The following is a 17,357-nucleotide window of genomic DNA, read 5'->3' on the forward strand; positions in this document are numbered from 1 at the left end:
GAACCACCAGTGGTATATATAACTAAATTATTTAGCAAAATGCTCTGGGATATGTGTAGTTTAATTTGAATCATCTGTTAGCCTATCCGAAATTATTTTTAGTAAGTTCTTAATTGAGATTGTTTTAAAACTAGTGCTGGGCAACGATTAATAAATTATATCGTGACATGTAATGAAAATATGTGAAATCTGGGGACAATAAAGGAGCAGCAGGTATGAAACTGAACATTTGATATAACAGATTTTTTTTTTTTTAAAACATCTCGTTTGCTGCATATACTATAAATCACATTACTTGCTGAAATTAAATTTAGCACTTAATTTTCTTTTCTTAATCATGACCGTCAAATCACAGTAGGCTATGTTGTTTCTCATTATATCACCCGTCGCTTGGAATTTAGTAAGACAGAACAAGCATTCAGTCATGCTCGATTCTACTTTATTGGTGTCAAAACATACTACAGACATAGAAGAATTTAAGTGATCTATAGAAAGAAAAGAATAAAACAATATGTATGTAGTTCCCCCAAGTACTCTCCAATGGGAAGGCAAGTAGTCCAAACTAACTCATTGAACATAAAGCATTTTAAACAAAGCTTAAAATAACAATAAACATCATGTGCACATTGTGAATGAAGAAATACTTTAAAGTCAGATAATGTCACCATTTACATTCTATAGCTTATCTTTAGCAGGGAAAAAAAATAAATAAATAAAAAAGTGCAAACAGTACAGACTTGCTAACTAATCTTACATTCATGTACAGATTAATATATACAAATATAAAACATTTCATAGGTTCAAGGTAAACAATGTAAACATTCATTAGACAAAAAAAAACTACTTTTGAAAAAATAAAAATGGTAAATGTAAATGTACCATTAAAGCATGACTGAGACACTTCACCTCAAATCAAAGAACATGAATATACAGTACCTACTGAAATGGTCTATGACTGTAATAATCCACCCCACATACTTCTTCAATAAACTTTTCAATAATCAAAAAACAAAATATAACTAAAGTACTATATATATTAAAAAAAAATAATACATTTGCCAATTTTTTTTTTTTTTTTTTAAGTAGGTGGTAAAATGCAGATTTAAAATACAATCATTGCCTAATAGTACCATTCAGTTTTATTATATATACACACAGATGCTGATTTCACCGGTCTTTCTTTTCTTACTAACTCATCACTGTCCCACCCAGCAGGACCCTGGAGAAACTGAGAGGCTGCAGATCAGGAAGTCCACTGGAGGTAGGAGGGGCTTCGCGAGATTGACAGGGCAGAAGGCTGAGCCTGTGTGTGTGGTGAAGTTCACTTTGTTGGGGTCAGGACAGGAGGACACGTACACTTGATCCAAACATGGAAGGCTGAATTAGAGGATGGGGGGGGGGTGATGTCAATATTGAGATAACCATAGCTTTATAACTGTACATAACCACATAGCAACACTCTAGCATGGCATGCCTACTCACACGTTCTCTTCACACACTCGGATTCTTTCACAGCCTTCTGGTGGATCTCTCTGAAAGCTGTAGCTGTTATTGGGACGTGGTGATGAGGACACCATCACAATACATGATGTTGACCTCTTCAACTGAGGACAGAGCAGACATCACAGTCAGTTCAAATTAAAGATACAAAGGGAGGTAACCCAGATTTATGAAATGGGAAAACAACTGTACTAGTTCAGCAGTCAAAAATATACTTGAAATCTCACTTGACAATTGATAATAATTACACCTTTTTAAACTTTTCAAATGCTTTTAAAAAAAATGGATTTTACTTTCCCTAATTAGGATTATTATTTGGCAGTTTAAGATCATTTGAGCACAAAGTATGTGCTTTCTGCAAACACTGAATTGTTGCTAGCATAATGGAACCCTGTTTTATATATCTGGATTCTCAGTATAGCATTACAAATGCATTGTAGCGTTTTTAGAAAAACAAAATCTATTAGATTTACAATGTTAATAATGGTGGAATTTTATTTATTTATTTATTTATTTATATCGGGGTGTACTTTCACCATGTCATATAGTTAAAGGGATAGTTCACCCAAAAATAATTTTTTCATTCATCATTTATTCACCCTTAAGTTGTTTAAACATCTGCAAGTTTCTGAGTTTCTTTCTTCTGTCGAACACAAAAGAAGATATTCTGAAGAACGTTGGTAACCAAACAGTTGCTGGTAGCCACTGACTTCCATAGTATGGAGAAAAAAAAATCCCATGGAAGTCAGGAAGGCTTGGTTACCCACATTCTTCAAAATTTCAAGGCAAGTGTATGATGGGAAAAAATCTTGGCTGAGTTTTTGGGTGAACCGTCCCTTTAAGGTTACTGTGTTGAGAGTGGAACCTTTGAGAACATTTTAAAATTGTATGCAAAACAATCACACACTAAAGCCAAGAGCCAAAGCTGTTATATAGTACATACAAACGGTTTTTTTTTTTTTTAAACACAAAAACAATACAATTATAATCACTACAAGATTGCTCTGGTAACCAGCAGGGTGTGATGGGCAGGAATTTTTGCAGGGTATTTAAAGGGTGGTTTGAATATGCTGAAAAAATTTCCAGGCACAGGACACCAAAGACAAAACTGTGTCCTGAACACGTGGACGTCTGGTCACCTTAATATATAGTTAAGTTTTTGACAGGAATAATATGGTGGTGATGTATCAGCAAGAGTTAAAAAAAAAAAAAAAAAAAACACATACCAGTTTCGAGTTCTAGAGGGCGCTGTGGAGACCAAGATGTGGATGAGGAAGAAGAAGAGTGAGAAAGCTACACAGGAAGACCCAATCTGAAATCCCCCTTGGAGCTCAGGTGAGGAACAGGAGCCCCTGTGGCCATCAGGAACCTCATATATCTTAAAATTATAAAAAATAAAAAACAGTTACAGAAGGTTTCCAGTCATGCAAGTTTTAATATGCAACTTTGCATGATATCAGCCTACACAATAAGTTAAAATGGTGAAAAGTGTTGGGACATACTCCACAGTGCTGAACTGATGAGTACTGATTTGTGTGACGACTTTCTCCAGCTCCTGATCTAGTCTCCTCTTCACTTTGACGCAGACGTGACGGCAGTCGAGTCAATGACGCAGATGGGATTAATAGAGCAGGGGACTGAGAGAAGAGAAGAAACACAAACATATTGGTATTTAGTATTATTTACAATGGCTTTTTATTCTTATCTAATAATATTTTCTATCCTTAGTTATATTCCCAGATTTTTTTACGTCAAGGCCATCCAACGCAATATATTATATATATATATATATTATAGAGGGGAGGTGCCAAAACCCCGGCCCCCGTTCCCCAAAACAGGAATTAATTATATAAAAAAAATCTGAATATAAATAAATGTAAATTAAATGAATATATAGCTATAAAGTCTGAATATATTGTTATGTATAAATTATGACAGAAATAAATATGAATATATAGTTCTAATTCCGAATGTATATAAATGCAAATCTGAATATATAATTTATAATTCTGAATAGAAATAAATTTAATATATATTAAAATAAGGATAAATCATAAAAAAGTTTGATATTATATATATATATTATATATATATATCATATATATACTATATTATATATATATATATTATAATATATATATATATTTATATATATATATATATAGTCAAACTTTTTTATTTAATGAAACGGGGAGTATTTAAATATTTAATTCATTAACAATGAATCAATTGTGATGAGGAAAAAAATGCATATTAATAATAATTATTTAAATACTAGCGATTTGCTGAGCCTCCTTAGTGGGCCCCGGCTCCCGGGTTGAGAGCCACCACTCTAACACTAAATATATACATCCAAGAAACCTTTTGGTATTTTCACAAATAAATCTATATTTGCGTTAATCTTTTTTTGTATGTTTTTTTTAGTGTTTTAATTGCAAAGGCATTTAGGATTTGAGGTTTCCTATGTGTCCTACCTATAATCAGGGGCTTGACATTAACACCCGCCAAATGCAGGTGGATTTTCAGTAGTGGTGGGTAATACAGTCACTCCACTAGCCACTTTTGGCAGATTGAATTTATATAGCCTACAGTAACAGAGCTCAATCATTAATGCTTGTATGGGACAAGTAGATGGCCGAGTGAAAGAAGACAATTTTACTTTTCCGACCGGACAACTGATGTGATTTTTTTAAAACAACATAAATTAGGGCTACCTGCACTTTAAATTTGGATGATCATTTTTTTCATTTTTATTTACATTTCGGTGTAAAACAGCAATCGAATAATGGTAATCAACAAGATCACCTAATCAACAAGATAATCAACAAATAACAAGGTCAGGTTAGTTTGAGGGCTCACGCAGTGTCTGTATGGTGACAAAAAGTTCGTGAGAAATCAAAACAAAATGAACGCAAGCGCCACACAGAGATACTTGCTGCGTGTGTAAAAATTGTACTGAGTTTTTAGATTTTATATTAGTTTTTTATATTGCGCATTAAAGCAAATGGACACACTCGCAGAGAGTTAAGGTTTTTCTTGAAAAGCCACTGACATTCGTGACTTTTAACAAGAGAGTATCAAAAACCGAGTAGTGTTGAGCGCTTTTTTGTTGCTTGGCTAACTGAAATCGTTCCAAACATTAAAGCAACCGAGGCAGTCACACACGTCTCTGGACGCGAAACGAGCCGTTTCGTTACTGACTAGATCTGAATTTTGAGACCCACTGAGTCAATGATCTAACCCTGTGTGTCGCAGCAACAGTCACAAGGAAAGAGGACAGAGGGGGACCAGAGTAGCAGAAAAGGTTTCGATAGTTCTTAACGTAAGATGGTGTAAATTTGTTCTTTCAGTCGGGTCAAATTTTTTTTAATTGCGTTCCATCCAAGTAGATTAGTCGTAAGGCTGAATCCAAAAATATAGCTGAAAATCGGCTTACCCCTTGGTTAACTGCCATAGTTTGGTAAGACCTAGATCTTAAGCGTACTGTATGTAGGTGGTGACACCGAGTGGCTGAACTAGGTATGGCCGTCCAAATTTCTAAATAGTGGAGGAGGGTCTTTGTTCACCCGGCCCCTCCTCCTCAGACTTGAGCAAGACGCAGAGTTGTCAGATTCGACGACAACAAATAGGATACAGGCCCACTTTGAGGATTAATGAAATGTAAATACGATGTGTTTTTCCACCAGCTGGCAACCCTTTGGGTTGCCGAAAGACAATTGGGTAAAAGGGCCGTGGGTGGGTTTCACCAAACCCAAAACAGAAATAACAGCCTTTCCGACCCAGAACCCACATTTTCACCGCGCCACGTATAACTGCACTGTAGAGCTTTGGTCAAGATTTCACCGACAAAAACAAGTCTGTTAACTTTGCATGTTTCTTACACTTTATCTGCAACCCACCCACTCACCTTGGTATTTAATTAAATGCTTTAGCGACCAGGGCTACGCAACAACAGTACATACAGCACTCTTTACAACACACGTCTCTAAACATAGATGCCTAAGTTTAATGCAAAAGCCTGGCACAGGCCACTTGCTTTCATTCCTAACTGAATAGACCAGTGAACACAATCGTTTACATTCTGCCGACCTGCCACCTACCTGACAGTTTACTTTCATACTAAAAGTGAGCTTATCTTTGCATTGAGAATATTGTTTTTTAACACTTCATCTTGTATTATTAGTTAAAAAAGATTTAAAACAGCAAGCTCAAACATCATTTTTATGCGGTTATAATTTTGCGGGTGTAAATGCAGTTCAATGCTAACATTTCAGCTTGCATTAAACTGTCCATTTTAATGCTCTAAATGCCACTTCACCTTGCTTCTGTTTCTTCTGTCAGTACAAAGATAGGGTTTGTTTATACTCGATTTCATGTGATTCACGGTTTTAAAAGCCCTCTATTGACTTATTGATAGTTCTGTAAACTGTCTGAATTTTATAGGAATATTAGATGATAAATAACAAACACTGTCAGTTTTTTTAACAAATACGGTTGGGGACAACATTTGTAATGTCTAAATAAACTACATTTAGGTAAACTATTCTTTAAAATAACTCTGGAAATCCAATTTAAATAAATGGTTTAGTATGTAGTAGACTTTAAGCCAATATCAAAACGTAATGCCCAAACAACACAACTGCGGCCATGGACAATGATGATTGGCTAGTAACTTGGAAAACCAATAGCCACCTTGCTGGTGAGCCAAAAAGGTAGTAACTGTCAACGCCCTGCCGTGTAATCCGGTAGTTGAACCACAATCACACCAGCACTTTCATAAAGCATGTCAATACATTTTAAAAATTCAAAGGTTATGAAAACTAGCACATAACCACAGATGAACACTTCATTTCCTGCTAACACCTTACAGCACGATGTTAGCAGAGATGTTAAAACTAAGGAAAAACACGAAAAGAATCAGTGTTTAGATGTTCACTTGCGCCAGCTGGTGTGGGGTCCTGGTATTACTTAGCTCCCAAGACTCAGGTAGTTCAGTTAATTTATTTTAAAAACAATCAGCAAAAGAAAGAAAGGAAGAGGCTTTATCAACTTACTGTGAGAAAGACAGCATACACCTTAGAAAGGCCACACAAAATGAACTGAACGAATACGACGAAAGATGAACCAGTGTAGGAAGGTGCCAAGCAAAAAATGGAATTCTAACAGCCTCAAACAAACTCTGAACGAGATATACTATCACAAGTCTATCTGGTATGAACCTAAATTCTCCCAGTGTGTACTGAGTGGGTCCAGTCATGAGCTGAATTATAAAAGTGTCGCGGATATGAATAAAGCATGTTACACACTAACAAAAACAACAGGCATAACAAAATACCATTATATCTACCTAAAACTAAACTGAAATTAAAAACCATACTACACAATAAAAAAAGATCAAGCAGCTGAAATAAAACTGTGAGACTACTGTATAATAACCATAGGAAAGTGTTTGCAGCCGGCCAGCATGTGTTTAAAGCAGAAGAGTTTTTGATACAAGCACTCTTCCTGTTACTTTTTGCAATCCTCCACACTTCCTCTAACATTTGTGTACATGTGTCAGAATATGGCTCTTTTGCTTCACCCGCATACCACCAAACTCATTTGAATTGCCTAGAAGCTTTTGGTGCAACCAAGAATATGCTTCCCTAAACTATAACACAACCAGAATTATATTCTAATTGTACGATAATATGTTGCAGCATTTTGATACAGGACATGCAATGACATAGATTTCCATGCAAGTGCACTACAGTACTCTATCTATGCCACTATTTACACTTACGTACTGCAAAATACATACTGCTATTTACTTCACAGCGTAAAAAGCACCAATTGCTATTTGCACTTTCAGTGATGTTTGTAAGATATTTTTATGTCAAAGTACATTCTCTTAACCCAGTTTATTGTTCACTGACTACTATAAGTACATGGGTTTATCTCCCCCAAATGATCGTTGAATAGATAATATTCATAAGGCCTTGATGAGTGTAAGGAGTGTTTGCAAATATGCTTTATTTTTTAAATTAAACTTGATTTTTGTAATTCTGCAAGCGATGCTAGTAGTGCATAAATGGCATACTTTTACAGCATATTCTTTAATTAAATTTGACCACAATTGTAAATAGCTCCGTTTGATCTGTTTAGGTTGAAAAAGGAAATGAGGATTGGGAATGAGGAACCAGGGAGCATAGAAGTGTTTGAAAAAGAGAATGACAGTATGTGTGTATATTAGTACCTGATGTTGGTTGTGCAGTTTCTCTTGATTGCCAACAAGAACACCTGACCTTTTCTTCTGTTGTAGTTGTTGTTTCAGCTTGAAAATCTTAGAAACATAAAGAGTAAGGATAGAAAAGAGAAAAGAAACGGCAGTTTTTTTTCCTTTCCCACATACACTATAGAGATGCATGTAGTGTGATGTAGATATATTAAATCTTACATGACTCACAGTTCATGCAACCACACATGAACGATAGTTTCATGCAATTTGCAATTGTATTTATTGTGCAATGAGACTTACAGATGAGTCTGCACATACGTCACTTCCATCCTGGAGACGTTCTGAATTTCCCCATGATGCCGAACGTTTGTGAAATCCAACAGCTGTTGTTTCAGCTCCAGCTAACCATGTGTGTGGTGTCTTTTACAAAAAGATCAACATTACAATCGCATGAAACTACATTTTAAGACTCTTGTTCAGAACATATTGTCATCTGTTCCTCATGACTTTGGAATATTGCACTAGTCACATGAACTACTTTCATAGTGCATTTTTATCCTGTTTTTAAAGAAATTAAAATTCATCCCATTTGGTTACATCCTTGTTTTACTCACAAGGTTGAAAGAATGTTTTAGTGAACTAGTAAAACTAAAAATTTTGCTATTAACCAGCTACAAGTGCAAAAAAAAACATTTTTAGAGAGACTAAAATATAAGGCAATTTCACAAGTAAATGGCTAAAACTTAAGCCATTATATGAAATAAAGATTATATGATTATATGAAAGAAAGAGTGAAATTTTGGCTTAGGTAATGAGGTACAGAAAACAGATGATATTTCAAAAATGAGAAAAGCTGATGCACCCATTTCCCTTCACATCTGAGCTGAGGGTTAAAGTTCATTAGGATTGCAGTAAATCATAGGATGTGATGAGCAAACCATGGTGCAATGATGGTGCCAGAGAGTACCACAGACTTTTGGTATACTGTACATACCATAGTACTGCATGGCCCTGTTTACACTGATATTAAAAAACTGAAAAACGTGTCATTATCACTTACCCCCATGTTATTTCAAAACCCTTAAAAGCTTTGTTCGTCTTCGGAACACAATTTAAGATATTTTGGATGAAATCCGGGATGCTTGAGACTGTCCCAAAGACTGAAAATACACTGTCAAGGTCCAGAGAAGTATGAAAAGCATTGTCAGAATAGTCCATCTGCCATCAGTGGTTCAACCGTAGCGTTATGAAGCGATGAGAATACTTTTTGTACACAAAGAAAACAAAAATAACGACTTTATTCAAAACTTCCTCTCCTCTGTGTCTCTCCAAATCAGCGTAGAGCCATTTTGGAGAATCTGATCAGTACGCAGACAGTGTATGCTCTTCTGTGTCAGCCGCACTGCACTGATGCGCTGTTTTCTTTTATGCCAAAGTGTAAATATATACGTGAAAAACGTACACCTGCATACTGATCAGATTCTCCAAAATGGCGCTACGGTGATGAGGGGAGGAATTGTTGAATAAAGTCGTTATTTTTGTTTTCTTTGTGTACAAAAAGTATTCTCATCACCCATAATGTTATTTTGAAATCACTGTGCAGATGGACTATTCTAACGTGAATTTTCAGAGCTTGTCTCTGGACCTTGACACGGTTATTACTTGGCAGTCTATGGGACAGACACCAAGCCCCAGTTTTCCAGTCCGAAAAAATATCTTAATTGTGTTCCAACCGAACGCAGCTTTGAACGGGTTTGAACGACATGGGGGTTAAGTGATTAATGACAAATTTTCATTTTGGGATGGAGTACGCCTTAACATCTGTTCTGGGTGAGTCCACTGAACTCAACCTGGTAATATGGGCGAGAATTTATTATGGATCGTGCATCCTTTCACCTGTGTGGATTTTGTCTTCCCTGCCGTGTCTGGCTCCCTCTTTGTGGTGCGTCGCGATTGGCCTTGGCAAGTAACTGCATACACCATCGGCATTCCAGAGGATACTGTGCGTGGATCGGAGGGAGTCGGTGGTCCGACAGGGCGAGGGGGGAGAGGTGCGCAGCTGGAGAGGCTTGCGTTGGTCTTTTCACCTGATGAAAACAAGAAAGTGCGTTGAGACAAACATCGGGTGAGAGTGAATGGCTCTACGGATGTGAATGTACAACGTCCTTGGACGGAGATAGGACGGTGCATTCACCAGACAAACCTGGGCTCAATGCTTGTGAGCTTCGGCGGATACTTTAATGAGGTGAAGACAAGCACTCAGCGGTAAGAAGACAAACCAGTGTATAGTAAGTGAGTGAGGTGGGTGTAGATGTGGTAGGGGGGGGCGTAGTGCAAAGTGATCGTAAATGAGGAACATGCAAGATCATCTTTTCATTTAAGGTCCCCTTTCTATTCAATGGTCGAGATCATAAAATGATTCAATTTATTATTAGTAGAATATGAATTTATCTGGATTACAGAGGATCAGAAAACCAGTGTGAGCTGTATAAGAATGAACTCCGAGTTGATGACATATTTAGTTAGTTATAGGGTCTGATATGAACCAAACCAAGACAGAGGATCATGTCTCCGAGCATGACAGGGGATGTTTCAAAAGAACATCTTGTTGCTTCAATGGATGCAAGAAAAATGTGACCTTTAGTGACAAAGGCGTTCACAGTGATCAGTGTCCCAAATTGTAGTATTCTGATTACTGAAAATATTCCTTCTTCATGCTGCTCGCCGTCTGTCATAAACAGTCTTGGTTCCGGCATGCTTTATTGCATGCTTTGGAATCCCACGTTTTTCATGTAGTCCCTATGGTAGAGCGGACAAAGAGTCATGATTACAGTCTGCCAATGCACCCATTCATCTTAACAAACATAGGGAGCTGTATTCTTTATATTGTTATAATAATTAACACATAAGGAGGATGATGGGGTGCTGATTATGGGGTTGCTTGCTATTTACCAATACAGTTCTGGAAAAACAACGTATAGATTAATGCACAACCTTTTTAAGGTTAATTAAGATAATGTTTAGATGCGGTTATAGACAAGACGAAACCTCATTAAAGTACTAATTGCAGTTGCCAAACCGTCACAATAACATTTCCTGTTGATCTTCACGAAAACAATCATGGCTCCGATCATGGATACGTTAATGATGTGTCTACGCTACTTCACTGGAGTGGATATTTGTGACGGCAGCTGGTTTGTGCAGCGTGAAGGGGAACATTAGCTCTGAGAGCTGGAAAGACACGATGCCTCCGGGCCATCTTCATCTCTCCACAACCTGACATCTGGCGTCCGTTTAGCCGGTTTTGTCCTTTTCTTCCATGATGTCCTTTCCCAGGCTATTAATCCATTCTTAATGTGGTCTCATATAGTTCCTGTAAACTAGACCGATAACTAGAAGGTACTACTTATTTAATCGCAGTCAAGCAACACGATTATAAAAAGTGTATTGAGAGCTACACTTGCTGCGCAACACCGAGTAACACATGATTCTGTTACCTCTTCATAAACGCTTGGTGTCGGATCTTTCTCTCATTTTAGGAATGTGGGCGAATACATTTATAATTCGAAAAGGGAGGCATTTTGATTGGCCTAAAAAGAAATAGCTGCTTTAAGGTAATTTGGTAATAAGACATCAATCCAGAAATAACGGTAAACTTTTTGGCTTCATCTCAAAGAATTAAATGAGGAAACACTAACTGCTCATAAGTTGGGTGTGCACGTGGAGCGCACACAAGAATTTAAAGATTTCTAATACTTTTAAATCATTACCAATAATTGGCCAAATCCCTAAGAGCGTGCACAGTCTGTTGTACTAAAGAAACCGAAGAGCATCTGAAATCAAATACCGAGAGTTCCGTGGCTTAGGCACTTTCTGTTTATTTTAAAAATAATCATGTAAGAAGGTGAGTGTACTGCCATTGACAAACATTAGCAAAAGTTTGAAATAAGAAAATTGAAACTTACATGGGTATAATGGTCAAATACAGTAGATGCTATAGTTTAACTATGGTTGGCGTTTCCGGGTCCCCTCTCCCTTGTCCAAGCACCGCATCCACACTCAAACACCATTATGGCTGCCCCTTCATCCAATAATAAGAAAGGAATCTGGGGTTAATTAATACTTAACTGTAAGTCAGCAACATGTTTAACATTATTTCCGATAGAGGTGGTACGTTATTTCATATCTATGCCACAGTAGAATGTTGGTATTCATCTTAAGCGGTGTAAAAACAGTCACGTCCCTGTGGGTGTCTCCAGCATGTATTGTGGGAGAGAAACCTCCACAGTGGTAGTTTGCAATCGGGTGGAGTTGTACTCTTGTGAGTCACACCTTCTGAATTTGGTCAATTAAATAGTTAATCTTAAGTCATTTCAGCAGAAGAGCTGTTTTGGTGTCAGTGCTCTGACACTTATATTCGTCATTAGTTTGTTTTGAAATTACTCTTGTATTGATGTTTTGTTATCTAGGTTTACCTATACCTTTAATTGCTCTTTTCAGGGTTTAGGTTTGCAGAGAGTTTCTAGGGCAATAGAAATCTTGAGAGACATTTTTGACCATTCAACAGAATGATTTTGAAACTTTGATGTAGAGTGATATAAAGTGATCCGAGGATGCTTTGTATGTGTGTGTGTGTGTGTGTGTGTGTGTGTTTCATTTTGAGTTTCACTTGAGGAAAATATCCTTTCTTTGACCCCATCCACATCCGACAGGAAGGGGAGCTTTTGGTCTTTACCATTTGTCCTTTTGGAAACATATCTTTTAGAATTTAATCAGTTTTGAAGATCAAAAGTCATCCTTTAGGCTTCACTTTTGCCTGCATGCTGTGAAATCAATCAATGGTCCCCATTCTTTTTAGCAAGCATATTTTCAGCTACTGGTCCCCATTTTTTGCATTTAGACACCTCTGTTAGGTTCTTTTTACTTTCAGCAGTCCAAAGAGAAAAATGATGCTGACCTTTGACCCCTAATTGGACACTTGTTCTTTGCTTGACCCCTGGGTCGCTGTGACCCTTAATTTCAAGTTAATTTGTAATGAGTTCCACAGTGACATCTGGAGGAGGCACAAGTTTGAAATATATTAGAATGATGTGTTTTTGCGTCCACAAGGACGACAGGAATGTTATGCGGCTCCTTTGACTTCTTTTGACTTTTGAGATCAAATGGTTAGATGAAGAACACTGATCATGGTTAACATTAAGTGGGCGTTTACCCAACACGCGTTTTTTTAACTAAAAAAAAAAACAACACAAAACATTTATTTTTTGGCCATTTTGCATTTACACGACATGCCGTTTGGGCGCCTGAAAACAAAAAACTTTGTTTAAAAAGTGCAACGTTATGAAAATGGTGTTTTATTAAATCGTGTTTCTGCACAAAGTGGCATCGCCATCTACTGGCCTGACTCACCATAGTGCATTAAGCCACAGTTGACCAACTTGATTGGCCTTATCATATAAAATAAAATTATATTTTTAAAAGACACTCTAAAAATGAAATGAAGCTATTTTTTCATGTGTGTTTGAGGTGAACTACATAGCGTTAAGAATTGAACTGTTACGTTAGAGTCCAAAACCAAGAAACGAGGGGCTGTTGGACAGCAGAGATAAACAAGTAAAGACACAGTGAAACAAAATATGACTCAATGGAAAACATTAGGACCAAAAAAGGCAGTTTTTTTATTGCATTTTAAGTGACAAACAGCATAGTGTTCCAAATGGCTTTTTAAACAAAGAAAATTTTGCAATTGAATTCAAAACAAAATTTACCACTAATTTAGGGTGAACAAGCTGTCTAACACAACACACACAGTCTCGAACAAGTATACTTTCAATTACACTAGACAATCGGAGGGAGGAAATCTAGCTTGCCAAAGTGTGATTAAAATCCATGCAAGCAAAATATTTTGGTCAAAGCTTGATTCTAATATGAGGGGACAAATGACAGTGGCCGCACGACATTGAAGACATTTTGTTAAGTGTATTTCAGATAAAAGATGCCAAATAGGACTGTCATAGCAGTACAATAGCCACAGTATGAATTATATACACTGTGGCCATTTGTTTACTTCCCTCACTTAAGTCATTCAGCATAGTATACTGCCAGTCAGGTGCAGAGCAATCCCATCGTCAGAGCGTGACTTCGAGGAGGCAAGCAAAAATAGATGAGATAGTCTGGCAGACTATGGTCCCCGAGCAATGTCTTTCATAGTTTAGTTGAACGCACTGGGTGTATTGCACAGCCAGACTTAAAGACATACACATCTGGCTTGTTTTATCCTGTTTAAGGTCTTGCAATGACGTTTGGCAGAGGAGGGGTGTTTAAGATGACTGCAATGTGAGAATTAAAAAAAAAAAAAATAAAAAAAAAAAAGTTAAAAAAAAAAAAAAAAAAAAAAAAAAAAAAAAAAAAAAAAAAAAAAAAAAAAAAAAAAAAAAAAATAAAAAAAAACAACAAAAAACAAAAAAAAAAAAAAAAATAAAAAAAACACAAGTGCATGTCTTAGTCGCATCTGGAGTAAGTGCATGAGTTGATTTTCTTTGATAATGTTTTGCAAAAAAAACAAAAAAAAAAAAAAAAAAAAAAAAAAAAAAAAAAAAAAAAAAAAAATAAAAAAAAAAAAAAAAAAAAAAAAAAAAAAAAAAAAAAAAAAAAAAAAAAAAAAAAAAAAAGAAAACCTCAAAAAAAACAAAAACCCAACAAGTTTGAGTAGTGGATGGTGCGATGGCTGGTTGATGAGGACCCAACACAAAAAAAAAAAACACAAAAAAAAAAAAAAAAAAAAAAAAACAAAAAAAACAAAGTGCAAGTTGTGAAATGCCTGGTGATGGGATAATGCTTCAAAAAAAAAAAAAAAAAAAAAAATCCTCTAATATGCTTCTTTTCACACATATTTTATTCATGGGTTAAAAAATAATTTCATGGCTGTATGTGGTCCTGACCGGTTTCGTTTATTATGTGTTCTGGAAGTAGGTATGTTCCCATAAGAGATTTTAAAGGGCAAGCGATGTTGGGAAGCTGTGTTGGTTTCAGGTCTCAAGTCTTGTTCAGTGCTATAGTCCACAGTTTGCCTTCACAAGCAGGATTATTCACAAGTCGGGAGAAAGGTTTTGACCAGCAAAAGACATTCAGAGAATACCCGCAGTCTGAAAAGTTTCTGACGGGTGTACAAATCTGTGAGAAAATATCTCTTGTTCATAATAACAGCGGTCTGAGCTATATCTTATCAATGATACTTTCATGAGAATTAGTGCTAAACAGTTATTACACAGGCTTGTAGCCGAGTCATAGTATCTTTGGAATGTCTTAGCTGACCCTTGTGCGGTTTCTCTCTTGTCTGCTGGTCTCATTTTGTGTGGTCCCTAGCTGGGGGTTCAGAGCAGGGACTGGGCTTGGCGCTGATGTTTACCAGGCACTCTGTCGACCTCAGGCTTGGTGCAGGGACTTGACATCATGGGTAAAGAGGACAGACAGAGACCGAGAACACCCAAAGACCTAACTTGAGGGAGTGTAGTCTTTTTCTGAAATGAAAACGGAAGACAATATGGGATTATGTTAAACACCAATAAAACAGCTTTTCATGCTGAAAAAAAAAAAAAAAATGTATTAGTAATTAAGAATTATTCTATTTATTTATTTATTTTTTTGTGAAGCTAAACTATCCACTTTAAAGAAGTCAACATGAAACAGAAGAATGCAGTTTCTTTTCTCTAATGTTATGTATGTAAGGTATGAAATGGGCTGTGGGCACGATAACTTAATTTTGTTCGCATTGGGAATTGATTAGGATCACTTGGTGTTGCTGGTCATTTACTAATTGCTGCTGTAGAGCGTTCTAACTGGCCTGAAAAACTAAAATAAAATTTTGTGCTTAAATATTATCAAGAAATATTTAAGAAAGCTTTTGGCTTTTCTTCCTGAGGCCCACAAAACTACACACTGAATCACTCGTTTTGGACTACAACACATATTTTCCGGGAATTGTGATATCACAAAAGATCGACGAATGGGACAAAGACCTGTTGAGCTTTGCACAGTAGAGAAGACAAACAAGTGTTATCACTGCATTTACATTTAGCAGACGCTTTTATCCAAAGCGACTACTACACAGGTGCATATCAGGCAGTAACATTTTTTACCTAACATGTGTTCCCTGGGAATTGAACCCACACACCTTTTGCAACTGCTAAATGCAATGTTTCTACCACTAAAGGCTACAGGAACACACTATGTCAAAGATGGCGCTAGTGTTCCAAGACAGACGGAGCACTTAGAGTGGTTACCAATCAATCCGGGTTTAAATTGCGCTCAAATTTGTATTTGATTTTGACGCAGTAAACTTTAAACTGAAGAGCTACACAGCAGGCAGCTTAGTGGTAAGAGGGCAGGAATCTTTCTCGACCAGGCGCAGAGTGCTGTCAATCATTCCACAACACACTGGCCCAGCTAACCAATCACGGCACACACGCGCCCAGCTACCAACTCACAGCACACCTCGTATTCCAGAAGGCGGGCCTTCATTTGTTCAAACAAGAAAGAACTATTCCAGCCGTGTTCATTCCAAGTGACTGGGGAGAGAGGTGTGTGGAATAATGTAAAATATGTGAAAAATAATATGTTTTTCAAACAAACTAGTATGAGAGCCTATTCACCCCAAAGTTCTAGTACACCCCACAACAACAAAATTAAGACTTTGTAAAAGAGCATCAATAGGACCCCTTTAAATAATGTTTATAAACACCAATTATAATTAATTAAGTGGCTTCAAAAAAACACTTATAAACAAAACCAAAGCATCATGTATGTAGTCATAGTTTAATACAAAGGGCCGAAAGCCAATCACACAGTACATGTTTCATTTAAAAACAGGGCAGTTGCAGTGCTGGGGGGAAAAAAACTCGCCTTTAAATCTCGAGATTTGTTTTTTAAAGTTGACCTTTGCATTAATTTTACATGGCTTTCTAAACATGCTGCTCTCTTTTGCGAGACGTGAGTGCAGCGGTGCGGTGTGTATGAGTATGAATTTTGGTCCCTCTAAAAACAGGGATCTCCAACCCCCGCTCCTGGAGAGCTACTGTCCTGCAGACTTCAGTTTCCAACCCTGCTCCAACACACCGTGTTTGATTGGGGTTGGAAGCCCGGAAACCCCTTGATTAGCTGCTTCAGGTGTGTTTGATTGGGGTTGGACGCTGAAATGGATTAATGTTAGTAGCGACGGTAAGCTCTCCAGACAGCAGGGTTGGAGACCATGCTCTAGAAACGAGTGCAAAATATATGCATCCTGGTGTGAATGGCTTGGGGCTTCAGTGTTTGACTATGCTCGGCCAAGCAACAGGTGGGGTAGTCTCAAAGGCACATTAGTGCGTCCATCCTTGATGATTTCTTAACGTGCTATATTGTAATCAAAATGAATTAGGCATAATCAAGAATGTCAGAGCGGCACGCCTAGACTTCTAGTTGGCCTTCAACTGGATAGGCTAGAGCCAAAAAAAAAAAATCAAAAAATGCAAAGACGACTTCAATCATCGCATCTCAGTGCGCCACTGATAAATGCCTCCCGTACGGCACGCCTAAAATTTGAATGCCTCCTAATGCACACCTAAAATTCTGAGGTGTCTTTGTTACTTGTTACAATGTACTG

At 37.0% G+C, this 17,357-nt stretch overlaps 1 pseudogene; it reads right to left on the reverse strand.

Moving 5' to 3' along the window:
* Window positions 1-1,075: 1,075 nt before the first annotated feature.
* Window positions 1,076-15,168, reverse strand: LOC122139032 (annotated as a pseudogene).
* Between the last annotated feature and the right edge of the window lie 2,189 nt (window positions 15,169-17,357).

The sequence above is a fragment of the Cyprinus carpio genome, chromosome B12 (genome assembly GCF_018340385.1).
Source record: "Cyprinus carpio isolate SPL01 chromosome B12, ASM1834038v1, whole genome shotgun sequence".
Classification (NCBI taxonomy): Eukaryota; Metazoa; Chordata; class Actinopteri; order Cypriniformes; family Cyprinidae; genus Cyprinus; species Cyprinus carpio.